The 27,885-nt window shown below is 37.5% G+C and overlaps 1 protein-coding gene across 1 annotated transcript in view; it reads left to right on the forward strand.

The window, feature by feature from the left end:
* Positions 1-27,885, forward strand: part of LOC150108468 (dynein axonemal heavy chain 7-like) — a 990,001-nt gene that overhangs the window by 791,242 nt on the left and 170,874 nt on the right. The window lies entirely within an intron of this gene.

Raw genomic sequence — 27,885 nt, forward strand, 5'->3', positions numbered from 1 at the left:
TTTCCAAGTGATTATTTTTATATTTACCTTTGATATTCTTATATATATTGTTCTGAAATTATTTAATGATTTTAATATTATGATTTTGAAAATGATTTTAATTATTTTGATTTATAAATAAAAAATATAATTTGCCCATCTTTACTTTTTTTGCCATATCATTTTTATTATTATTACTTGTTGCCTCCATCATCTCAGGACTGATCACCAGAGGCCACACACACTACACTACACTACACTACCAACTTGTAGATGGTAAACTACAAGTTGGTAGTATAGTGTAGTGCTTCTTCTCCTGCTAAATGTACATTTCTTGGAGAGAAGTCAAAGGACACACCCCATGGGCAAGAAACATCATGCCATGTAACAAGTCATTTGTTTGTAGACGGTATTAATTGGAGGAATATGATGCTATCAAGTCAGTGAAATAGTTGTGAGAATGGAACTGACATAGTTTGAAATAGATGTTGTGATAGGATGCCATGTTTCAGGCTTATCTATTCAACAAATTAGTCATCTCATATCAATAGTCAGTGATATCATACCAAGATGGAAGTGCAGTGAGTCAACTGCAAGTGCTACCCACACTCGATGACCACTACATACACCAAACTTGACCATAGGGTGCTGCAAAGGATAACATGTTAAAACTGCTATTCATTGGCTGATACATTGAATGCATAGTTTCAGGTACCAGCTGGAACATGAATCTGCACAAAAACATTCAGAACCAAAACTTGCAACATGGGACTCCATGGTAGGACCACAATATGCAAGCCCACGTTACCTGTAGGAAGCTTGGAAAGATGTGTTTATGGGGGAATAAATCAGAGTACACCCTCTACTGATCAGATGGACAGGTGTGGGTGTAGCAGATGCCCGGTGAATGTCTCTTACCAGAGCATGTAACCCCAACTATGAAATTTGGAGGTGGCTGTGTGATCAGCACCAGCCCGAGCAAATTTTTGAGTGTGTGCAAGATTTTTTTTCTGCCCTTCGGTTTCATATTTATATTATTTATTAATATATCAAATTTTTATATTAAAATATTAAATTACTAAATAAAAATTTCTGATTAATTTTGTTTCTTAAATAAAAATATTCTATTTATAAGAGAATCAAATTTTCTCAATGAAATTGGATCTAAATGTTTCCGTCCCAGGGATTATCAAAATAAAAATAATTATTTGGAACTTATATAATTAGAATAAAATATAATTATCTTTATAAATATGTATATATAAATTTAATATTTTTGAAATATATGATATATCGAATTTAATTTTTTTTTTTTAATTTTTAATTTTTTCTGCCTCCAGTATAATTGTAAGATAAACTTTTTGTACATTTTCTGCCCTTTTACTTTTCTGCCTGCGGTATTCGCCCATTCCACCCCTGCCTCGAGCTAGGCCTGAGTGTGATGGTATGATCCTCTTTTTCATGGTGTGACCTTGTTCCTCTGTTTGTGATGCCATGAACATTGAACTCTGAGAGGTATCTGAACATTCTGGACAATGCAATGCTTCCTACTTTTTCTATGTCTGCAGCAGTTACTTCAGCAGTTACAGCAGCCTTATGACACCAATGTCCTGCTGAAAGAGACAATGGTCAGCAAGACAATGGTGTCATAAGGTTGCTGCTGTAACTGAGTGATTTGTGGACATGAACATCACCACACTTGACTGGCCTTCATAGAGCCCTGATCTCAACGTTATTGAACATCTGTGGGATAAACTGGAAAGTCAGGTGAGGTCAAAGGATGTCTGTTCCCCCCACAATAGTCCAGGATCTTATTACATTCCTACAGGAAGAATTCTAAAATTCCCATTGATCACTATCACACGCTTGTGGAAAGTATGCCCCCTAGGATTGCTGCAGTCATTGCAATAAAAGGAGGTCCTACATCTTATTAAGGTGGGCAGTGGAAATATTGGCAGTGGCCATGAGGCAGTGTGGTGTAAAGTAGAGATTAACAGGTGGACATATTTAGTTGGATGTTGCTATAGGCCAGGAAATGTGGAGGGGAATGATGAAGGAATATATAAACAACTTGGATTAGTGAACAAAGGAAAGGTTATTATTATGGGCTATTTTAATTTTGGTCATATAGATTGGAATAAGAGATAGCATTTGGGAATAAGGATAATGAATTTCTTGAGATCTTGAGAGATAACTATCACAAGCAGCAAGTAAAGAAGGGCACTTGAGAATCGAAAGTTTTAGATCTGATCATTTCATCATTATTATTATTATTATTATTCAGGCCTCCATGGAGTCAAAAGACTCATCGAGGGAGGTCCCTCCTAGGAAAAACAAAGTCTATCATACCACTCCTTAAACGCATTGACCGTTCTTGCTCCCACCACTCCATCAGGCAATGCATTCCATGGTTCAATCACCCCCCCCCCATGCAAAGAAACCACTCCTCACCTCTTTCTCACAGTTTCCTTTCATAACTTCCAGGAATGGCCCCTTATCAAGACTCCTTCCCGCTGTTCAACCAAGTGAAAGAACTCCCCCAGCGTCAACCCGTAACCACCTCTCAATAGTTTAAAAAGTCTCAATCATATCACCTCTCCTTCTTCTATCCACCAAACTCTGCAGTCCACACTCCCTCAGCCGATCCTCATTACTAACATTGTACAGTCCTGAAACCATCTTTGTTATCCGCCTCTGTTCCCTTTTCACAGTTAATTTATCCCCTTCAAATCCTGGGGACCAGATCTGAGAATAATAGTCTAAGTGTGGTCTGATCAGGGTATTATACAACAGAATGATAATCCTTTTATCTCTGCAGGTCAGTGTCCTTCTCATTATTGCAGCAATCCTCTGTGTTACCTTCACTACCTTTGCAATATATCCCCTAAATTTCAGGTTTCTATCAATCATCAACCCCAGATCTCATGTCTCCCCTACTTCCTCCAGTTTAATTCCTCCCATAGAGTATGCAGCGTCCCATCGATGTGTCCCAAACCTCAAGACCGTACATTTTGCTGCATTAAACTGAAACCCCCATTCATTTGCCCATCTATCTAGCTTATTCAAATCCTCTTGCAGGGCTACCACATCTGCACTATTACTAATAACCCTTCCCAGCTTCGCATCATCCGCAAACAATGAATATCCCCTTGCAATCCACGGACAATGTCATTGATATAAAGGTTAAACAATATAGGTCCCAGTACTGAGCCCTGTGGAAATCCACTTGTAACCTTCTGCCTCTTTGATATTGCTCCACAATACACAACTCTCTGATACCTATCGGACAGCCAATCCTGAATCCAATTGACCAATCTGACATCCAGACCCATGTGCTGCAACTTGAATATCAGCTTATCATGTGGCACCCTGTCAAATGCCTTTGCTAAGTCTAGGAAAATGGCAGTATATGCCTTTCCCTCATCTAATGCTCTTGTAACTTTATTATAAAAGGCTAGCATATTGCTAAAACAAGAGTGCCCATTCACAAATCCATGTTGTCTCTCACAGATAACATTACCCTCATCTGCCCAATGCTGTATATGGTCCTTCGCTACTTTCTCCAAGATCTTACTAACTACTGATGACATACAAACTGGCCTATAATTTGACACTTCCAGTCACACAATTCATCAGAAAATATAATTGTGAATGGTGTTTTGCACTTTCCTCCGGTTGGTGAGAGTGATCTTGAAGTGATCACCTGGGTTTTTGCTAGCCATATGCAGACTTCTGTGAGGAAATGATATATGTGAAAGTACAAGTCTGGTGATTATGATAAGCTTAGGAGGCAGCTTGAAGCTATAGCATGAAATGAAGAATTCAGTGGTAAGGAGATAGATGCTGCTTGGTAACTTACAAAGAAACACATAACAGCATCAATGTATGAATGTATTCTGAAGGCCAAAAATCTGAATAAGGTAGGTGTAAAATGGATGAATGAGGGGGCGTAAGCATGAAATCTAGAAGAAGAGAGTAGATTGGAAGCAGTACGAAATGAATAATTGTAATAATCAGTTACATAAAGAGCATAAAGAACAAGCCAGGAGCATGACTCAGTAAGGAACACAAAAGTGCAGTATGAGCAGAAATTGGTAAACCAGGGGAAGAAAAATCCTAGAGTTTTTTTAGACATGTGGCAAATAGAAGAAAGAATGATTATGGTAAGATGATGTTAATGGATGAAAATGGTAGAATGGTAACTGCTGCATATGACATTCTTGAGGAATTCAGTGATCAGTTTATAAGGGTGCTTCATCCTCAACAGGGTGGAATCATGAGCAACTTAAGTGTAGAGGACATAGGGGGGGGGGGGGGCTTAACTGTAAGTGAGCAGGAGGTATTTGAGGAAATAAATAACCTTGTTGTCAATAAGGCGATAAGATTTGATGACATCATCGCTCCTCTTAAGGGAATGTTACAGGGAATTGGCAGTAGCATTAGCATGCCTGTTTAGTAAGAGTCTTTCAACAGTACAGGCTCCAAGAGAGTAAAATAAGGTAAAAGTGGTTCACTATGTAAAGGTAGTGATAAGGCTGTAGCTTCAAATTATAGGCCAATCTGCATATCTGGAGTTGTGGTGAAGGTACTGGAGAGATTGGTGAGAAGTTGGATACAGAAATGGGTTCATAACAGCAGTATTCTCTGTTGTGGTTATCAGCATGAGTTTGTTAAAGGGGGATCATGTTTTACTAACTTACTTATGTACTATAACCTGGTGACAAATATCTTGAAGGGGAGACACATATACGGTGGTGTACTTAGATTTGATTTGGACCTATCTGATACCTATCTTACAGCCGGTCACTGGATCAGTGACTGGCTTTCAGATAGGTATCAGAAAGTTGTATATGGGGAATGCAGTATCACAAAAGAGGATGGTCAATAGTTGCCACAGAGATTAGTTTTGTCATCATTGTTGTTCGATTTGTATTTTAATGATATTGGGATGGGTTTAACTAGTGATATGCAGCTGTTTGTAGATAATGAGACATTGGGGAGAGCAATGCTGAGTCAAGCAGATGTTATGGCCTTGCAGATGGACTTCAATAGATTGCATGAATAGGCAGGGTAAGTAGAACTGTGAGTTCAGTGTTGCAAAGTGTGAGGTTTTGAATTTGATCAGCAACAATGGGATGCAAAGTATACATTTGGTGGGGAAACTTTAAACTGGGAGTGGTGGTGGACTGGGAGTGTGGTCCCTGAATCTGAAATAATAATGGCAATGATGTGGATGACCATGACATGCAGAAATAAATGTATGCCATTGTAGCATTATCCATATGAGGCCTTGATCAGACATCATATGGATTATTGTGCACAGATTTGGTCACTGGGTTTTCATGGTGATGAGATTATGTGAGAAAGGGTCCAGAGAAGATTAACATGATAAGTGGTCTTTAGAATGTGGAGTATGAGGACAGATTGAGAGAATGTAAATTGCAAAGCCTCGCAAATAAGAGGATGAGGGTGGGATATGATTGCGACATATAAGCTAATCATATAAGTTGTGGTTGTTATCCAGTTGACATGGAAGAGATTTCATAGAATGTGAGAGGGGGGGGGGCAGAGCCATATCTGGAAACTGCATAAGGAGAGTGTGAGTAGAAGCGTGAGGAGTAGGTTCTTTGGATGGAGAGTAGTTGGTGAGTGGAATGCATTATGTGTGTGTGTGTGTGTGTGTGTGTGTGTGTGTGTGTGTGTGTGTGTGCGTGTTGCAAACGTAGACACATTGAATCATTTTAAGGTATGGTTGTATGAGTATTGTGTGCGATAGTGTGTACCTCCCAAGATGAGTCTCTGACTCCATAGAGGTCAGATGTTAATAATAATATTATTATTAATGATAATAAATATAGGCATATGCTTTCCCTCATCAACTGCTCTTGTCACTTTATTATAAAAGGCAAGTAAACACTGAAACAAGAGCCTTTACAAATCCATGCTGATCTTTACTGATAATATTACATTCATCTGACCAATACTGTATATGAACTCACATTTATTTATTTCTAGACTCTTATTTAGCTTACACATGTAGAAAATATATAGAATTTTATTTTTTTTTTAAACTTTTATATATTTTATTCAGTGAAACATGGACATCATCAGGAAGAACATCAGCAACTACATTCAAAACATGAATCATAAGAGTGAGTTACATAGCTTGTGCTTACCAACTTGTTTCAGTTCAGATACAAGTCAATATATATATATATATATATATATATATATATATTGTGTTTGGCATACAGTCATAGCTGTTAAGGTTTGGACAGTTCTGTAGTGTTTCTCATATTTCAAGGAAAAGACATTCAGATTTGGACCTACTGTAATGAAGAATCTTTGGTTCCAAAGAACTGTGTGAATCAGTAGCATGAGAATCAAGGCTGAACATGTTGCATTCCAAAAATGCTCATGTCGTGATGTTCTTAGTTTCTAATAGTAGTCATGATGTTCTTAGATTCTAATCAAAGCAGAATGGCCAGTCTGTCGAAAGTAGCAAAGGTGACATGTGCAGGGTACATAATAGATATAATTTTTGGTTGGTAAGAAAGAAGACATTGTCTGAGCTGGATAATAACTATCAATAATTTTCTGAATGGCCATTTAATTGTAACCATTAGACATCACAATGCTTTTAATTTTATTTAATTCACGTAAGAAAATGAAATCAGAAGAGCAGATTGTGTGAGCTCTCTCTCTTCAAGACTCTTGATAACATCTGTCTTCTTCAATGAATGAAGGTGTGAGGATGAGTGAATGTATCTGCCAGTTGAGGTTGATTTTTGATGAACTGGAAATTTAACATGTCCTCTAGGATTTTGAATTATTAATGTATCCAAGAAAAGGGTAAACAGTTGTTGAATTCACTTTCAATAGTCAACTTGATATGGGAGTACAAAGAGTTTCTTTCTATCTTCCAGGAGGTGAAGTAATTTTGTCTCAGTGTGGAACCATATAGCAAAGATGCCATCAACAAAATAAATCCATATATGATGTTGAGGAAAAATGGTTTGGAATAATTAATTTTCTAGATCCTCCATAAAATAATCAGCTAAACCAGGTGACATAGGGCTGCCCATCATTATTTTTTTGAAATCGACTTTTTCTGTCTGGTAAATAGTTTGCATTCATGGTAAATTCAAATAAGTTTACAAATTTCTTTGGCAAAATCAGATTACAATTTAAAAGTCTCTTTATATAATTATTAACATTAGATTCAACAGGCTCATCATGAGAGGTCCATACTCTTTCATGTAAAAAGATCATCGAATCATGCTTAAGCCCATTCACAGTTTCCACACTCACTGCACTTACCTTGTAGTGGTACATTGGGGATGGGGGAGACTACATCACATGAAACCATAATTTCATTATTAGACAGAGAGAGAGAGAGATCTTGTGCTGTCTGTTAAGACAGCATAGTATCTGTCCATATCTCACTAGAATGTAATACCTTTCCTGCTCAACTTTATGTAATAGAGCTTTCATTAAAAAACATAAGATTGCTTTGCTACCAAAGATACATAATATATGTTCAGATTCACAAAGTTGTTTACAGAAAATAAGATGTCTAGAGCTGCACAAACACCCAGGGTTCATTCAAATCCAACATGTCCTCTATCAGTTATGGAAGCTATACATGGATGTACACTTCTGCTGGATTCCAATCTGCATTGGGATTAAGGGAAATGAGGCTGCAGATACTGTTGCTAGATCAACTCATTTCTCAAGCTTTCATCATCATCTACCCTACATTGATTACAGACAGGACAGAAACTTTTATCTAAGTGGCAGTTTCTCTGTTTTATGATGACTACTACTGGTTATAATTATTGAAGCTACACTTGGATGTACACTTCTGTTGGATTCCAATCTGCATTGGGATTAAGGGAAATGAGGCTTCAGATACTGCTGCTAGATCAACTCATTTCTCAAGCTTCCATCATCTACCTTACACTGATTACAGGCAGGACAGAAACTTTTATCTAAGTGGCAGTTTCTCTGTTTTATGATAACTACTACTGGTATGAAAGCAGACATAGAGAGGAAAGATTGTGTGTGTGTGTGTGTGTGTGTGTGTGTGTGTGTGTGTGTGTGTGTGTGTGTGTGTGTGTGTGTGTGTGTGTTGCCTAGGTATGATAGTGACGAGTTGAGCAGAAAAGCGGTGATATTGATTGGCATAATAGTGAGAATGTGTCAGAAAAGAGGATTGGAATATGTGGATGCTTGGAGTGCATTTGAGAACAGAAATGAGGAATTGTATGCGAGAGACCACTTGCATTTGAATGAGGATGGACGTAGGCATTTGGAGAGATTGCTGTTCTGAACGAGCCAGTGTGTCCCAGTGTGAATGGTAGCAGTGGTGGCCTCTTGTGGGAATGAGTACTTGGGAGAAGGGGGAGGACATCAGGTAATGCTGAGCCCAGTGGAGTAGAGAGGGAATAATGCTGGGTATAGAAACAATGACATTTTTATGCATTATACTAATGCCAGGAGTTTTCGGAATAAGGGAGAGGAATTGGTGGCACTGATAGCATCAGCCTGGCCAAAGATTATTGGTATCACCGAGATGTGGTTGACAGAAGAGGATATAATAACAGGAATAGAAGTTGCTGGGTACAGCATTTTTTGGCAGGACAGGAAGGGAAAGTGTGGTGGTGGAGTACTGCTTATGATAAGTGACGACCTACGTCCTCTAAGAGTGGAGGCTTTGAAAGGCTGTGACACTAATGAATTTGAAAGCATATGGTGTGAGGTGGAGGTGGGCAAGACACGATATTTAGTGGGGTGTTGCTACAGACCAAGGAGCACGGAGGGTGGGGACCAGGAGATATTGAGCGTGGCAAGTGCAAGAAGAATGATTGTTATGGGAGATTTTAATTACAGCAGTATAAATTGGGGAGCGGAAGATGCATGTAGCAATAAGGGAATGGCATTTCTAGAATTCTTGAGGGACAAATGTCTTAGGCAACATGTAACAGAGGGAACAAGAAGTTCAAGAGTTTTGGATTTGGTTATAACATCAGAAGAGTTGATAATAACTGAGATGACATCTCTCCCACCAGTTGGAGAGAGTGACCATATGATTTTGACTTGGAAAATGAATTGACATGTAGGAGTATCAAAGAGATGGGAACGTATGTGGAATTATAAAGGAGGTGATTATAATAGTCTTAGACGTCAACTTGGAGAAGTTTCGTGGATGGAGGAATTGAAAGGCCAGGATATTATTAGTGCTTGGGAAATTGTGAAGGAATATTTGTTAGCAGCAATGGAAAGCTGTATTCCACAAGTGAAGAAGAGAACACAATTTGGAGTAAAGTGGATGACAAACAATATTAAACAGGAATTGCATGCGGAAAAGAGGCTATGGAAGAGATATAAGGAGACAGGTGAAGACAAGATGCATGAAGAATATAGGACACAGGCCAGGAGAGTGACTAGTATGGTAAGGAAGGCGAAACGGGAATATGAGAAAAGATTGGCCCTTAGATCCAAGGAAAATCTTAGGGAATTTTTTAGCTATGTGGCCAGTAGGAGGAGAAATGACTGTGGAAGAATGACATTGTGGGATAAAAATGGGAATAGAGTGACTGATGCAAGGACATAGTGGAATTGTTCAGTGAACACTTTATTGGAGTATTTCATCCTGGAGGAGTCAATTTGAATACTAGAGGGATAAGGCAGGTTCGAGGGTGAGAGGTGAAGGAGGAGAGTGTGTTCCAAATACTGAGTGCTCTGGATGTCAGTAAAGCTGTAAGATTGGATGGTATTCACCATGAGTTTTGAGAGAATGTGCTAGGGAACTAACAGTGCCTTTGACCTGGCTTTTCAATGAAAGTCTGGCTGCGAGAAAGGTGCCCATGGAATGGAAGGAAGGTAAGATAGTGCCATTGCATAAGGGCAGTAGTAGACTGGACCTGTCTAATTATAGGCCAGTTTGTGTGTCATCGGTAGAAGTCAAGATATTGGAGAAAATAGTGAGGGACCGTATACAGCATTGGGCAGATGAGGGTAATGTTATCTGTGAGAGTCAACATGGATTTGTGAAGGGGGTGCTCTTGGTTTAGCAATATGCTAGCCTTTTATAATAAAGTTACAAGAGCATAAGATGAGGGAAAGGCATATACTGCCATTTTCTTAGACTTAGCAAAGGCATTTGACAGGGTTCCACATGATAAGCTGGTATTCAAGTTGTAGCACATGGGCCTGGATGTCAGATTAGTCAGTGGATTCATGATTGGCTGTCTGATAGGTATTAGAGAGTTGTGTATGGTGGAGCAATAACAAAGAGGAAGAAAGTTACAAGTGGGGTTCCACAGGGCTCAGTACCAGGACCTATATTGTTTAACCTTTATATCAATGACATTGTCCGTGGATTGCAAGGGGATATTCGGTTGTTTGTGGATGATGCAAAGCTGGGAAGAGTTATTAGTAATGGTGCAGATGTGGTAGTCCTGCAAGAGGATTATGAATAAGCTAGATAGATGGGTAAATGAATGGGAGGTTTCAGTTTAATGCAGTAAAATGTAAGGTCTTGAGGTTTGGGACACATCAATGGGACGCTGCATACACTATAGGTGGAGTTAAACTGGAGGAAGTAGGGGGAGACAAGAGATCTGGGGTTGATGATTGATAGAAATTTAGGGATATATTGCAAAGGTAACACAGAGGATTGCTGCAATAATGAAAAGCACACTGACCTGCAGAGATAAAAGAGTTATCATTCCATTGTATAAGACTCTGATCAGACCACACTTAGACTATTGTTCTCAGATCTGGTCCCCAGGATTTGAAGGGGATAAATTAACTGTGGAAAGGGTACAGAGGCGGATAACAAATATTGTTTCAGGACTGTACAATGTTAGTTATGAGGATCGGCTGAGGGAATGTGGACTTCAGAGTTTGGTGGATAAAAGAAGGAGAGGTGATATGATTGAGACTATTAAACTGTTGAGAGATGGTTATGGGGTTGACACTGGGGAGTTCTTTTCTCTTGGTTGAACAGTGGGTAGGAGTCATGACAAGGGGCCATTCCTGAAAGTTACGAAAGGAAACTGTGAGAAAGAGGATGAGGAGTGGTTTCTTTGCATGGAGCGGTGGTTGAACTGTGGAATGCATTGCCTGATGGAGTGGTGAGAGCGAGAACGGTCAATGCGTTTAAGGAGTGGTATGATAGACTGTGTTTCCTAGGAGGGACTTCTTCGATGAGTCTTGATAGACTTGTGTTTCTTAGAAAGGACTTCCCACGATGAGTCTTTTTTGTACTCCATGGAGATCTGAATAATAATAATAAATGATCTGCCTACAATCAGTGTAGAGTGCACACCGATGGTTTATACTTAAACATGAGTTGATCTAGCTGAAGTCTGCAACTTCGTTTTTGTTAATTCAAATGTGTAATCCAATAGATGCATACCAAATGTAACTTTGAGGATAAGCTAACAATAATATAATGTGCATGAGTGTACTGGAAAAAGTGTTGCTGAATGGAAGTACAGTGTGTGATGCATGCAAGAGATTAGAAGAAAGAGATGAAGGGAAAAATCAACAAAGTGGCACTGAAGAGACAGAGGTGCTTGGCAGTGAAAACAGTAGTAGTAGTAGTAGTGTGAGAGATGACAGGAGAATGAGAATTTAAGAGGAACAGGAAAACAGGGGAGGGGAGAACTTAGGCAGACAGGAAGACATGGCATATTAAATGTGGATGTTGAAAGTGGCAGCGAATATGTGTATGAAGATGGATTATATTGCAGTATGGGTGGGGAAGTTGAGATTGAGCATATATACGTGGAAAGTGGTGATAAAGGTGATTCGACAGGTGTGGTGGAGAAATCACAAACAATTGACTTGGATAGGACTGGTTATAGACTTCAAAATGAATTATTGTGTTTGTTTACAAATGCCATTAGTATCAGAAATAAGGGAGATGAAATGGTTTCATTGGATTGGAGAGATTGCCACATAACAAGCTCTTAAATAAGTTGAAACAGATGGAATTGCATAATAGACTTCTGAGTTGGATCAGTGACTGGCTGTCGGATTGTATATGGTATCCTGAAAGAGAAAGGTCACTAGTAGTGCTCCACAGGGGTCAGTTTTGGGGACATTGTTATTCAGTTTCTATGCTAATGATATTGGGATGGGCTTAACTAGTGATATTCAGCTGTTTGCAAATGATGCAAAACTGCGAGGTGGGGGGGAAGCAGTGCAGAGTCAAGCAGATGTTATTGCCTTACAGGAGGACTTGAATATATTGCCTAAATGGGCAAGTAAGTGGAATTATCAGTTCAATGTTGCAAAGTATATGGATTTGAGATTTGGTAAACAATGATGGGATGCAAAGTATACATGTGGTGAGGAACTTAAAAGGAAGTAGAGGAGATGAGAGATCTAGGAGTGATGGTGGACAAAGACCTGAAATTCAGGGGGCCACATTGCACACATTGTAAAAATGTCACATCGGATGGTGGCAATGATGTGAAGGACCCTGACATGTAGATATAGAGAGATTATGCCATTGTATAAGGCCTTGATCAGACCTCATATGGATTATTGTGTACACATCTGGTCATCAGATTTTCATGGTGATGAGGATATGTGAGAAAGGGTCCAGAGAAGAGTCACAAAGGTGTCAGTGGTCTTAGGAATGTGAAGTACAAGGGCAGATTGAGAGAATGCAAGTTGCAGAGCCTCTTTTAAATAGAAGAAAAAAAAAAGGGGGGGAGTGTATGATTGAGACATATAAGCTAGTCGGAGTTGTTTTCAGGTCGACATAGAAGAGATTTTTCATAGAATGGGAGGGGGGGGGCGGTAGAACAAGAGGCCATCACTGAAAACTATAAGGAAGATGTGAGCAGAGGAGTGAGGCATAGGTCGTTTGCATAGAGAGTGGTTGGCAAGTGGAATGCATTGCCTGAGTGTGTTGTGGGTGTAGACACATCATATCAGTTTAAAACACAGTTGGATGAGCATTGTGTGCAATAGTGTGTACTTTCTAAGATGAGTCTCCGACTCCATGGATGTCAATTGTTAATAATAATAATAATTATTATAATAGACCAATAATAAGTTCTATGGAATTAAGTCTGTAATTAAACCATCGATCTTGAAGAAGTATGCAGATTCTTAGCTGAAGAACCAGGTCTTCAAATAATGGCATGAATATCATCCACATTAAATATTGTTATTATTAATATTATCCTAAAACCCCCACGGAGTCATAGACTCATCTAGGAGGTTCCTTCCGTGATACAGATAGCTGATTATACGGTGCCATAAACACATTCAGATTCACTGCAGACCATACTCTAAGACAATGCATTCCAATCATTCTCAACTCTCCATGCAGAAACCTGCTTCTTGCTGCCTTTTTCACACTCTCCTTATACAGCATCCAGGGATGACCTCTTGTTCTCCCCCAGTCTCCCACCATATTATGGAAAACCTGTTCAATGTTAATCCTATAACAATCTCTTACCAACTTATACATATATCATCCTACTTCATCCTATCCACTAGACTCTGCAATTTCCATCGTCTCAGCTTTTCTTCATATTCAACATTCCGGAGATCAGAAACTATTTTGGTCAATTGCCTCTGCACCCTATCCAACATCTCTTCATCCTTTTGAAAACCAGGTGATCAAATCTTTGCACAGAAGTCCATATGTGGCCCAATCACAGCCTTATACAATGGAACCAGAATCTCCTTACTTCTACAAGTTTGTGTCCTCAGCATCATTCTGTTGTCCTCCAATTTTGGAAATATTTCCTTTAAATTTTAGATCCTTATCCACCATCACCCCAAGATCTCTTATATCCTCCACCTACAACAATATATCCCTACCAAGAGAAAATTCAACATCTCATCTTTGTGTTCCAAATTTTAAAACCTCACGCTTTGCAACATTGAAATGACATTCCCACTTCTGTGCCCATTCACTCAATCTATTCAAGACTTGTAAGGCCACAACATCTGCTCTACTCCTCATAGTTTATCCCAACTTTGCATCATCATCATCATCTGCAAACAACTATATATCCCTTTCAAATCTTCCCAATATCATTAATACAGATTAAACAGCAATAGCCAACAGACCCCTGAGACACACCACTTGTGACTTTCCTCTTCTGGGATATTGCTCACCCAACCTAACCTAACCTAACTTATCAGACAACCAATCTCCAATCCATTACACTAGTGTAGTTTCCAACCCTATCTGCTCTAGTTTGATATTAACTTATTATGTAGTAATCTATCAAACGTTTTCGCAAAATCTTAGTTTACTACTGTTTATCCATCTCCTACGTCCAATGCTGCTGTCACCTTATTGTAATAAGAAGTAGATTACGAAAACATGACTTCCCTTTAGCAAATCCATGCTGTCCATCAAAGATAATACCATTGTTGTCAACCCAATTGTGGGTCCTGATTCTCACCATCCTTTCCAATGCTTTAACTACAATACATGACACATTAATCTATAATTTGATGCTTGAATTCTGTCACCTCCTTTATGAAGTGGTATAATCTTGCCTTCCTTTCACTCCTTTGGAACATCTGCCTTGACATATTAAACAGATATGTCAAGGCAGATGTCCACTCCCGCAACATTCCTTCAAAATACGAAGTGATATGTTATCAAGTCCCATAGCCTTATTAATATTAATATGAAGCTTCCTTAATTCCTCATATATCTCTCCTCCTTATCATCCAGTGAGCTCATACTGTCCATGGTGTTGCATTCACAAGTATGAAAGAACTTTATCAACTGCTTATTAAATATCTCAACTATATAATATAATATAATATAATATAATAGATTTAGTTTAATCCTTTATCCCAGTGAGAGCAAACAAAGTTTGCGCCTGAAAATATCTTCAGGACTAAATATAGTGTTGTACTATCTTATCCAGTAAGTAGTGCAACACCAAGGCAACTCGTGGCAAAGGTGGAGCAAGCTACCAGGCACTTCTAACCCAGTATCTCCCATAATGCAAAACACATTTCCTATGTGGATATGTATACTGTTATGCATTAAAGGGATTGCCACGAGTTGCCTTGGTGTTGCACTACTTACTGGATAAGATAGTACAACACTATATTTAGTCCTGAAGATATTTTCAGGCGCAAACTTTGTTTGCTCTCACTGGGATAAAGGATTAAACTAAATCTATTATAGTCTAACCTAGTGATAAATAAATTTTCAACATCTTTCTCTAAATCCAGAGTAATTTTTAAAAAAGGTGATAAACCTTTTGGCAACTCCCATAGGCACAGATGACTTGCTACTGCTTCTGCCTGGTATCTCCAGCTCTGGGCCTGGCTCCCACTGAAGAGACCTCAATAAAGGTCGAAACTAGTCTAGGTAGATGGCCAATCCCTTTAATGCATAACAGTATACATATCCACATAGGAAATGTGTTTTGCATTATGGGAGATACTGGGTTAGAAGTGCCTGGTAGCTTGCTCCACCTTTGCCACGAGTTGCCTTGGTGTTGCACTACTTACTGGATAAGATAGTACAACACTATATTTAGTCCTGAAGATATTTTCAGGCGCAAACTTTGTTTGCTCTCACTGGGATAAAGGATTAAACTAAATCTATTATAGTCTAACCTAGTGATAAATAAATTTTCAACATCTCAACTATATATATATCATCCACAGAAGTAGTTGTCATTATTCCATTTTCTTCAATCAGTGCCATCCTACCATAATTTTATTTATTTTATTTTTTTTTATTTATATTTATTTAGCTAACTGCAGTTCATGCTGCACTTTTGCTTACCTTACCAACTGAGTCATCCTTCTCGCCTTTTCTTTGTATTCCTCATGGAATTGATTATTACCACTCTTATGTTGCCTCCATAATGCCCCCCCCCTCTCTGTATTGCATGTGTAATTTCTTCATTCATCCATTTCACACCTACCTTATTTAACCTTCTCACTTTTGGAATACATTTAGACGTTGCTTCTACTAGATAGTTCTTGAATATCACCCAGCTGCATTGATCCTCTTTCCACTCAATGCCTTTTCCATGCTACGATCTGTCTCCTGAGCTTCTCATAGTCGCCTTGCAGTTCAACATATACTCTTTCCTCATGGAAGTTCTCACGTGGTTTCCAACCACTGAGGTAATTGGTTCATGGTCACTCTGACCAACTAGAGCTAGATTTGATATCTCATTTGTAATAACATCTTCTGATGAGATGATCAAATCCAAGCACCTCAATCCTCGTGTGGCCTCTCTTGCATACTGCCTTAGGTAGAAGTCCTTCAAAAACTCAAGATACTCATTTTCTTTAGTTCCAGTTGCTATCTCTTGATCCCAATCTAAATTACCATAATTAAAATCACCCATAATGATTACACTTTTCCCATTTGTTGACTAATTTGCTTATACATTTCCTAGTCACTATTATCCACATTACCATGTCTATAGCAACATCCAATGAAGTATTTCATTCTATTCACCAACTCTTTTTTCTATCATCAGTAGCACTCCACCTCCATTTTTAGCCTTTCTATCTCTATGAAATACAACATACCCTTCCATATGGATATAACTCTTTTTCCTATTGTCAATAGTGCTCCACGTCCATTTTTAGTCTTCCTATCTTTATGAAATACATCATACTCTTCCATCTCTATTTCTGTCAGGATGTCATATATCATCCTCATCCCAACATGGCTCACTTATTCCAACAGTTTTTTTGGTGAATGAACTCAATCAATGCAACCATTTCATTTCTCTTGTTTCTGATACTTCTAGTATTCGTATACAAACATAACAGCTTATTGCTGGTTGTATAAGTTTTACTGATACCACTTATTAGATGTGACTTCTCCACACTTCCCTTGAGCCATTTCTTTTTCTCCTTAATCATTGTAGAACCTTCTTCAAATCCAACTGTTTTCCCTACATCCCAGGTCATCCCCTTACTCTTTTGTTTACAGATGCATTCACATACTCTTGAAGCATCAACCTTTCTCACGCTATGTTTCTCTGTCCACCATGAGTCTCCTTGTTTTCCTGTTTGTTTTGCATGCTTTTTCTCTCATTCTCTACACTCATGCTACCCACATCTTCATCATAAGCACCACTTCAATCTCTCTTTCCTTACTCTTCTGCTCTTTCCCATTACTTCTTACTTATTCAAATTTATTCTCTACACTCATTACTCTCCCTTCCAGCAGCAGTTTCTCCAAATGACTCACACCAAAACCATTCAAATGCCGTCCATCACTCTTATATAATTTAATTCATCCTTAAACCCATTCCACACATTACTATCTGCATTTCTTTCTCCTCACACATTTCTGCTAACATATCATTTGCCATCTTTGCTCTGTACTTCATCTCATCACTGTCATACCTCAGAAATACACTGACTACCTCTCTATCCTTCTCATCAACATCCTGATATTGAATCGTACCTTCTTTTTGTTCCCAGTCAAGTGATTTGTTCCTACTACCACTACCAACTCCTTTGCTCACTTACTCCTCATATCCAACTTCTTAATCACTGTTAAAACAAACCTTGTGTATCTTCTTGTTTATCACATCTCTAATAACCTAATTCCCATACAGTGCTACTGGTGGGTCTTTTATTACCGGTTTCATACCAACATCATTTGTTTTCATCTTCATGACTCTTCCATATATATATATATATATATATATATATATATATACATACTGACTAGAACCGAGACTAGAATAACAATTAAATTTATTCAAAATGCAACATGTTTCATCAGATTGTCCAACTTCTTCAGGCGTGAGAACATAGAAAGCAAATAAACACTATAAGAAACATTGTATCACTATAAAAACGGCTATTATAAAATTCAGTTAGCTTTGAACTGTAGCTACAGTCCGTGTTGAAATTCTATTGCTAGGCACCTGATTTCACAAGTGTGCCAATATCGGATAGCAGAGCTGAAAGAGTCCGGTAGATGATAACTAAGGTTATTATTTATGTGATGAGGGTCCATAACAATTTCCTTAGACTTGACTATGCAGTGCTCCCTCATCACGGCATATATGAAGGTTTGAAGTTGTTGTCCAGTTTATCTCATGTTGACAGCCTTCATCATTTGTGCTTACTGAAAACAGTACATGGCCCAACATAATTTCCCACAGTCACACGATTTTGTACACTCCTGGGAATTGTAGATGGTTGTGAGCTTGTTTGTATTTGTTTAAAATCGATCTTAGTTTAGGAAGAGTAGAGAAACAGGTTTTTATGTTGAACTTTCATAAAATTCTTCTTAGTTTTGTGGAGAGCGAGCTGATATATGGTAACGAGATATAACCTTTGGGGTTGTCTTGTGATCCTGATTTGTTTTGATGGCGGCGGTATAGATGCTTATTAATAGTTTTCGATGAGTAGCCATTACTTGTGAAGGTTCTTTGTAGATGTTGTAGTTCATTTTTTAGCTCTTCATCATCTGACAGTATAGATCTGGCACGATGTGCTAGAGTTGAGATGATACCCACTTTCTGTGCAGGATAGTGATGAGAGGACACATGTAGGTATCTATCCATGTGTGTAGATTTTCTAAAGATTGAGATTTTAATATATATATATATATGTATGTATGTATGTATGTAAATAAATTTTTTTACCATGTATATTAGGGTTACCAAGTAATTTTATAAAGTTGGTTATTTACTCCTAATCCCAAGTAAGCAAACAGTTAAGTTTGTGCCTGAAACATAGTTCAAGTCTAAAGGTGGTGCAACACCAGGACAACTCATTGTAGAGGTGAGTAAAGCTCTGATCACTATTCTTAGTATTTTTCATAATGTAAAGCACATCTCACTAAGAGATGTATACTGCAATACATTATTTACATCTATATCTTCTCCAGAGATTATTCAAAATAAAAACACCTTTTAGCAACCTGTATAGGTAAAGTTGATAAGGCTCTGTATTACTAAAACCTTGGTATTTAGGGTCTAGCTACTCACTGAGGAGACCTCAAAAAAGGTGGAAACCGGTCTGGGTAGTGACCCCACCCATAATGTATTGCAGTATACATCTCTTAGTGAGATGTGCTTTACATTATGGAAAATACTAAGAATAGTGATCAGAGCTTTACTCACCTTTACAGTGAGTTGCCCTGGTGTTGCACCACCTTTAGACTTGAACTACGTTTCAGGTGCAAACTTAACTGTTTGCTTACTTGGGATTAGGAGTAAATAACCAATTATTAGACATATGAAGAGCCAAAGGCTTCAATTCGGTGACATATAACTTGTTTAAGTTAAGGGATATATATCCCATATAGTTTCTTAGCCGAATAAGAAACTCAAAGAGTTTCATGCCGAATATAGTAGAAACTATATAAAGTTCGGCGATTCCAAGCGTAAGCAAATACCTGGATACTGCAGCAACTGACCCTTAAGGTAGTGCAAGCTGAGGCAACTCATGTCTAAGGTGGAGCAAGATCCAATCACTATTCTTGATATTTACCCATAATGTGACCTTAGCTCCTAGGAGCTGTATTACTGTTCTACATTATGAGATTATGAGAGAAGGTCACTACTCAGACCGGTTTCAACCTTTATTGAGGTCTCATCAGTGAGTAAGTAGACCTAGTTAACATCAAGTTTGTAGCGAACAGAACATACCACCCTTCTATGAGTGTTGCCGAGAGGTGTCCTAATAAATTATTAGACATATGAAGAGCCAAAGGCTTCAATTCGGCGACATATGACTTGTTTAAGTTAAGGGATATATATCCCATATAGTTTCTTAGCCGAATAAGAAACTCAAAGTGTTTCATGCCGAATATGGTAGAAACTATATAAAGTTCGGCGAACTTTATATAGTTCGCTGAAGGGTGGTAAGTTTTACATAGAAGGGTGGTAAGTTCTGTTCGCTACAAACTTGATATTAACTAGGTCTACCTACTCACTGATGAGACCTCAATAAAGGTTGAAACCGGTCTGGGTAGTGACCTTCTCTCATAATGTAGAACAGTAATACAGTTCCTAGGAGCTAAGTTGACATTATGGGTAAATATCAAGAATAGTGATTGGAGCTCGCTCCACCTTAGACATGAGTTGCCTCATCTTGCACTACCTTAAGGGTCAGTTGCTGCAGTATCCAGGTATTTGCTTTCGCTTGGAATCACCGAACTTTATATAGTTTCTACTATATTCAGCATGAAACTCTTTGAGTTTCTTATTCGGCTAAGAAACTATATGGGATATATATCCCTTAACTTAAACAAGTAAATAACCAAGTTTATAAAATTACTTGGTAACCCTAATAATATATATATATATATATATATATATGCAATTCTCTTCATTTCACTCTGCATCCGCATCATCTTTTGCCTCGTCTTTACCAACAATAGCTTTGAAATCTTGTGTCCTTTTTTTTGTTATCATTCACATTCACTATTTTATTGTCAGTCACACACACTTGTTTGCTGTTAGCCCTGCTCGCTGCCTTACTCTTAATTGCACTCTGTTTTTCAACATCACATCATTACTGTGCACTTTATTGTTAATTTCACTCTGTTTTTCAATGTCAATTGAACTTTTTTTTGTTGCTATCACTTCCACACTGTGTTCAACTGCCATGTCAGTTACAATGCATAAATAGGGCCTCATGATCAATCAATCAAAATATTTACTTTCCTACATACCTAAACTCATTATTTTCTCTTATTCAGTCTCTCTACATAAGTATTCATGACATCATCCCATGCATGCATACTACATTAATTACACTGTACCATTTTTGAGAAATCCATGACATTTACTATTTTTGTCTTTTATGCCACCCTACACAATGATTTGCCTTTCACCACTATGTTGTATGAATGTGTTAACAAAAACAATGCATTTATAATATCTTTTTACATTTCTTTTTTCATAAATGTTTTAACTGTTGCTTTTTATACATTCTTATCTAAATCTTTTTATGGTTTTATATATTTATCAACTTATTTTTACTTTGTATACCTCATTGATTTTTACTGGAGTAGTATAACCATAATCATCCTTGTGCCATAGAACCCTTAACAAACAAACAAATGAACAAACAAACCCTTGTATTAGAATCTAATGAGATTGTTCAAATAACAAGTGCTCACTTTATTAAGATATGTCAACCAGGTGCATGAAACATGGTGCACAGTGCTACCATGCATTAGATGAAGAAATACAGTTGCATGAGACCGAGGTTTAAGAGTTGTTACATCCTGAATAAGGATTCAGCAGTTAGGAACAGATGGGATATCAGGATGTACACTAAAGCAGTGGGGGGGGGGCAGTCTGCCCCAGCTTGCATTTTACGTTTAAGAAATCTTGCCATACTGTCTATAGAACAACAATTGAGTGATGAAATAGACTTCAACAATGTCATCGACGATTTTTCTGCTAATAGAAAAGCAAGAAAACATTTTAGAATGTTTGAATTAAAGTTTTACTTCAAAAATAAACATAGTGTTTTAATTTACTTCCCTATACATCGTTTTCACTTTTTGTAGTATTTTTGGTGTCTATTGAGAGGGGTGTCAAACTCAGGGACTGCCGGGCAAAAGCTAAAGCTACACCACTGCACTAAAGGAATATTCAGCTGAACAGACTAGGCCCTTATCATTATTGTGTTACTTGAGTCTCAGCTGAGGAAAGATATCACATGAATGGAAAGAATGTATGATAGTTGCACTGTACAAGGGTGGTGCAAAAACTGATTTATCTAACTACTGACACATTAGTATCTCATGAAGATTTTAATGAGAAATGGATTGTTGATAGACAAACTGTACTTTGCAAGGAGCAGCACAGGTTTACTAAAGAGAGGTCATAATTTAGCAATTTGTTCATGTTTTATAATACTGTTATGGCTGAGTTGGATAAAGGGAATGGACACACCATGGATTTGAGAATGCAGGATCTTGTAATAGCATCAGTAGAGAATTGACAATCAAGGAGACTAAATTAAAGATGCCAAGAAATTATATATGTGAAGTATCTTCATGACTAGGCTACTTGTATATAGAGACTAATGACTTCACATTATTTGGCTTAGTATCATATAATGCAATAAACACATCCTTTTGAGTATGTATATAATGCTGTGCATTATGGAAAGGCACTTATCCCGACCTGTTTTGACTTTTATTGAGATGAAAAAGTAAAAGTAATGAATTGACTTTATAATGAATTATAAAGTAAATTCATTATAGGCCTAAAGTAGTCATAGGGGTGCAAAAGAGCTTGAGAGTATTAGGAGAAAGAAAATACAGATGGATATTATGAAAGATGGAAAAAAAATATCCTTAGCTCTTTATATCATTATGTAGCCTATCATTTTTTTTTCTTTTTCACCAGTCTCATGCAGCTGAACAACCAAAACACTAATTGAAACAAAAGTGCAAAGATGACTGATAATTACCAGTCATCTTTACTTGTAACCAAATGCAACCAAATAAAATCAGTATATAACCAAAGTCAACTTTGCTTTGGTTATAACCAAGATTAGCCCTATATAAATTAAACCCCTTGAGTTGGCCTACTCTGCTTAGAATTGCTCTCCAGTCATCTCTGCAATTGACCATAAGACCACAGTGAACCAAGAGGATGGAACCATTTAAAAACCTACTCATAGTAAAAATATACAGAATTTTATCTCCTCCTGGTGAAGATTGTATAATGTTGGTGATCTACACCACCTAGCCAAAAATTTGGTATTTCCTAGAATTCTTTTTTCTGAATACCTGACAGAAGAATAAAAAATTTCATAATACAATATCGTAAAGTGTTTATATGTCACATTGCTGATTTCAAATCCATGTTTTTTCCTAACTTTCCATAAATGGCATTTTAATTCATTAATTATCAAAATCAAAATTCTCTTCCTATTACTGACAGTTGGAGGTACTGCATGAAAAGAACTTGTTCTGTTCTAAGTAATCAAATATCTAACACATTACATAATCTGTTCCAAATATAAAGGAACAAGAGGACAGCTGTAGAATGTGTTCTATATGGTATGATACCGTTTCCAATTGATAACAGATTCACATTTACAGAATTCCAGTAAATGCCATCAAATGGAGATCCATAAATGGATCTCCATTTGATGGCATTTACTGGAAGGTTACCATATGCAATTCTCCAATCAAGATCCCTCCAGTTAGGATGTCTTTGGAACTTCATTAATTTATGAAACAAGTATTATTGTCAGCACCAAACTGTGGAAATTTGTGGTGAAAGAGGTTAAAGATTTCTTAAATAAAGATATACCAAGTTTTGCATTTATTAATGGAAAGAATGTCAATGCCATAATGTGGTAGCAATATTAGAGTTAAACACAGAATGTTGTAATATTCGGGAACAATATCAGCTTTTGGACCTCTTATTGGGGTATGTTAAAGTGTACGGATACCTCTACAAAAACTCTGAGTGATCTACAAGCTTGCTGTAAATCTCACTGAGTGACCATAAAGAATCACTGAACTCATCACTCCTAAAATGAATGACTCCAGGACAGGAAACTTAGTGGTGGCTCCACTAATGACAGGCAACAACTGGCTGCCGATCAGAGCATTATCAAAAATTATCAAACAATATCAAATGTCATCAATGGGAACCTGATCAAGAAGAGATACCAAAGTAGAAGTAACACAGAAATCATATACTGGGTGATTATAAAATAACGTCAAGTGTTCAGAGCCCTCTAGCGAGTAATGTATTGGACGAAACACACCAATATTCGATAGACGTACACAGTGGAACATGGGGATTCGATTTAATGAAAAAAAAAGTACCAAAAGTCAACAACAGGGGAAATTTTGGCACTGCCAAATTAATTTTAGTAGGTGTGACTAATGAATGACTAAATGGCCACATCAATTTCATCACATTTATTGTTAATTACAAATGAGATTCAATATGACCACCATTCTGATGTTCCAGGAACTGCATACGGTGCACGACATTTTCCACAGTGGCTCGCAACATATCAGAATTGATTTGTCTCATGTGTAATGTTATTTGATCTTTCAAAGTTGGAATATCGGGTACATGTCCTTGATACACAATGCTTTTAAGAAACCCCCACAGCTAAAAGTCAAAAGGATTGAGATCAGGCGATCTCGGTGGCCATGGCATGGGAAATACACAACTAATGATTCTTCTGTCAGAGAAATGTTGTCGCAAAACACGCTGTACCTGAAGTCCGATGTGGGGTAGTGCACTATCCTGCATGAAGATGGTCGAATCAAGACATCCTCTTTGCTGGAGTTGTGGAACCACAACGTTCTGTAGCATATTGGCATACCTCTTAGCATTGACGGAACAGGTCACTGGTCCATTTTGGTGATTTTCCTCGTAAAAGTATGGAACGATGATAAAAGATGCCATAAATCCGCACCACACTGTTACTTTGGGCGAGTGGATAGGCATCTGCAGACACATGTGCGGATTAGTTGCAGCCCAAATGTGACAGTTGCGTGTGTTAATATCGCCATTCAAATAAAAGTGTGCTTCGTCACTCCATAAATTCTGCCACGGCCATGCATCATCCACTTCCATGCACGCTAAGAATCTCAAAGATAAGTCGATTCGTGTGGTCACATCACCAGGGTACAATTCTTGAACATGATTGACTTTATAGGGGTAAAACTTCAACATCTGATGTAGGATTTTCCACACCATTGTGTATGTGATATCCGTTTGCTGGGATATTGCTCGTGCACTGCTGGTACCCTGCACATTCGTCATCTCCTGTTCCACAATAGCAGTTGCAACTTGTTCAACTTGTTGGTGATTGATTGGTTTGCATCCCCTGCCTACCTGCACTGCTAGAGTTCCAGTAGTTTCAAATCGCCGAATCAGTTTTCGTAATTTTGTTACGATAATCGGTCCTTTTCGTAAATTTTTCATATGCCGAAAATCACAAAGACAAGCACTGGCATTATTGTTCCGCTGATAATAGTGTTCGACTAACAAAGCACGCTCACGTAAGGTAAGAGGCATCAAAAAGCAGTTCATCTACGAATGATAAGAAATCTCACAGGCTTTCCTTTTATTGCATGATTGCTCACAAGAAACACGATAATGCAAATTAATGCATTTTAATCGGTAAACAGCGCCAAAATTTTCCCTTTTGGCGACTTTTGGTACTATTTTTTTTTCCATTAAATGGAATCCCCATGTTCCACTGTATACGTCTTCCGAATATTGGTGTGTTTCGTCCAATATATTACTCACAAGATGGTGCTGAACACTTGACGTTATTTTATAATCACCCAGTATATCTCATATACAAGTAGTGAAAAGGTGTCACACCTTATTATTAAAATGCTCTGGATTAGAGCAAATGTTTTTTTCACTTGGTTGTATGTTAAATTAAAGTGCCAAAAAGTTATATTCTTATTTAATTCTGTATCCAAGTGTAAGCAAAAAGTTTGTGTGTGAAGTATCTTCATGACTAGGCTACTTGTGTGTAGAGTCTTATGACTTCATATCAACTTCCTTAGTATCCCATAATGCACTTGTATATGATATATATGACTTCTGTATTACTTCAACCTTGGTATCTCTTCTGGGTCCGGCTCCCACTGATGAGACCTCAATAAAGGTCTCTGTAGTAGCCTTTCCCATAATGCATAGCATTTTACACACTCAAAAGGATGTTTGCATTAATGGATACTAAGGCAGTTAATGTTCAGTTTTTTTTCACTTGGTTAGACTATAAATCAAACATGCCAAGAAATCATATTCTTAGTTTAATCCTTTATCCAAGTATAAGCAAACAAAGTTTGCATGTGAAGTATCTTCACAACTGGGTTACTTTGTGTGTGTGTGTGTGTGTGTGTGTGTGTACAGTCATACCCCAACTTACGGGAATCCGGAGTTACGCGGTTTCGTATATGTACGTATTCCCGTACCACTTCACGCCTCACCACTTTCCGGTGCCGGCCACATTCGCCAGTGTCGCACATGCTGTGAACAAGCACTGACGTGTTTCGAGCGGTCTCCATTCATACACGATTTTTATAGTTTACAAACCTTGCGATTGTTTAATGTTATGTTCTTGATAAAAATTTTATCACATAAAAAATAATAATGTCGTCCAAAGGAAGCAAGTCCGATTCTTCTACAGCTAGCAAGAAAAGAAAAACATTGACTTTGGAAACAAAACTCAACATTATTAAGGATTTTGAAGGCAGAATGAAAATTTGTGAGCTAGCAAAGAAGTTTGATCTACAGGAATCCACAGTAAGAACAATCATAAAAGAAAGGTTTACAGGTTTTGGAGGACATAGATTCTAATGAGAAACGAATTGTAGCCACAAGGTAAGGAATAAAAAAAATCATTAGCATGTTATGAAGAAAGTTTGCGTGACAAGAAAAAGACATTATGCCGTCAGATGAATCTATTAGATTTTATGAAACCATTGACATCGAAATAACTTTCTTTTTTTTGATGTACGAAAAACTACAATTATGATTATATTTCTTAAAAAATATAGGTGTTTTTTTGTAAACCTTTGGTCCCAATTAACTAATATTTTGTATGTTTATATGCAAATTATACCCGAGGTACGCGAATTTGACTTACGCGCTTTTTTTGTTGGTCCCACCTACTGCGTAACTTTGGGGTATGACTGTATATATTTAGAAAGATATTTAATGACTAAAAAACTGAAATCGTGGTTTTTTAGTCATTAAATATCTTTCTAAATGTATCAAAATAACCAAGTCAATGCTCGTGAATATATATATATATATATATATATATATATATATATATATATATATATATATATATATATATATATATATATATATATATATATTATTAATTAGTTTAAATGACTGATACTGAGAGATAAAGAGGTGACATGGTTTATTTAAAAAGATACTACTAGTTTACTAGTTTCATTGAATGGATCAACTTCTTCAGGTATCACAATCAAAGAAATATACAAAAATTAACAGAGACTTAAAAATTGCGTTAACAGTACTAGTACAAAAGACAGTAGTAAATTTTGAAAACAATAATGCGAGCTCGAGTTCCAAATAAAAGTTGACTACGTGCTGTCATGAGTGCGCCAGTATTATATATATATATACACACACACACACGCACACATATACATACATATATGCATATAGAGGCTAATGACTTCACATTAATTGCCTTAATAACCCATAATGCAATGCATACCCCCCTTTTGGAGATATATAATGCTGTGAATTATGGGAAAGACCGCTACTTAGACTTGTTTCAAACTTAGTATACGTAAAGGCTCTTCTCCAGAAACTAGGCAATCCTTCAGATCACTTTAATCTCAATGAGTAACCTGAAGGATCTTATAACTCATTACACTCCATTAATCTCAACAGTGGTTCCATCAGATACTTCAGAATCCTCAGCTGTGCCCAATGGTTGGCAAAAACCCACCTCTAGACCAAGCATCAACTGCTAGCCAGAACTACTCATCTCTCGGAGTAGGGCATTCACCGAAGGGCACAGATAAAAGCTATGTCAGTAGAGCCAATACCATAGGCAGGTGTCTAATGTAATGCAGTGATCGAGACCACTTCAGCAGTCTCACATCCATGGAAAATCACATCAGTTGTAGCCACCAGACCCAGAAGAGATACTTAGGTTGAAATAATGTAGAAGTCAAAATTTTCCCATATACAAGTATAGAAAAGGTGTATCACATTATTCAAATACTCTCAATTAGAGATAGATGTTGAAAATTTTTTCACTTGTTTAGACTATAAATTAAAGATGCCAAGAAATTGTGTTCTTGAGATAATCCTTTATCCATGTTTAAGCAAAATTTGTGCATAAAGTATCTTCACTACTAAGCTACTTGTATATAGAGGCTAACAACTTCACATT

Source organism: Typopeltis vanoorti, chromosome 3, assembly GCF_054136105.1.
Source record: "Typopeltis vanoorti isolate ZY-2024b chromosome 3, IOZ_Tvanoo_1.0, whole genome shotgun sequence".
NCBI classification, from domain to species: domain Eukaryota; kingdom Metazoa; phylum Arthropoda; class Arachnida; order Uropygi; family Thelyphonidae; genus Typopeltis; species Typopeltis vanoorti.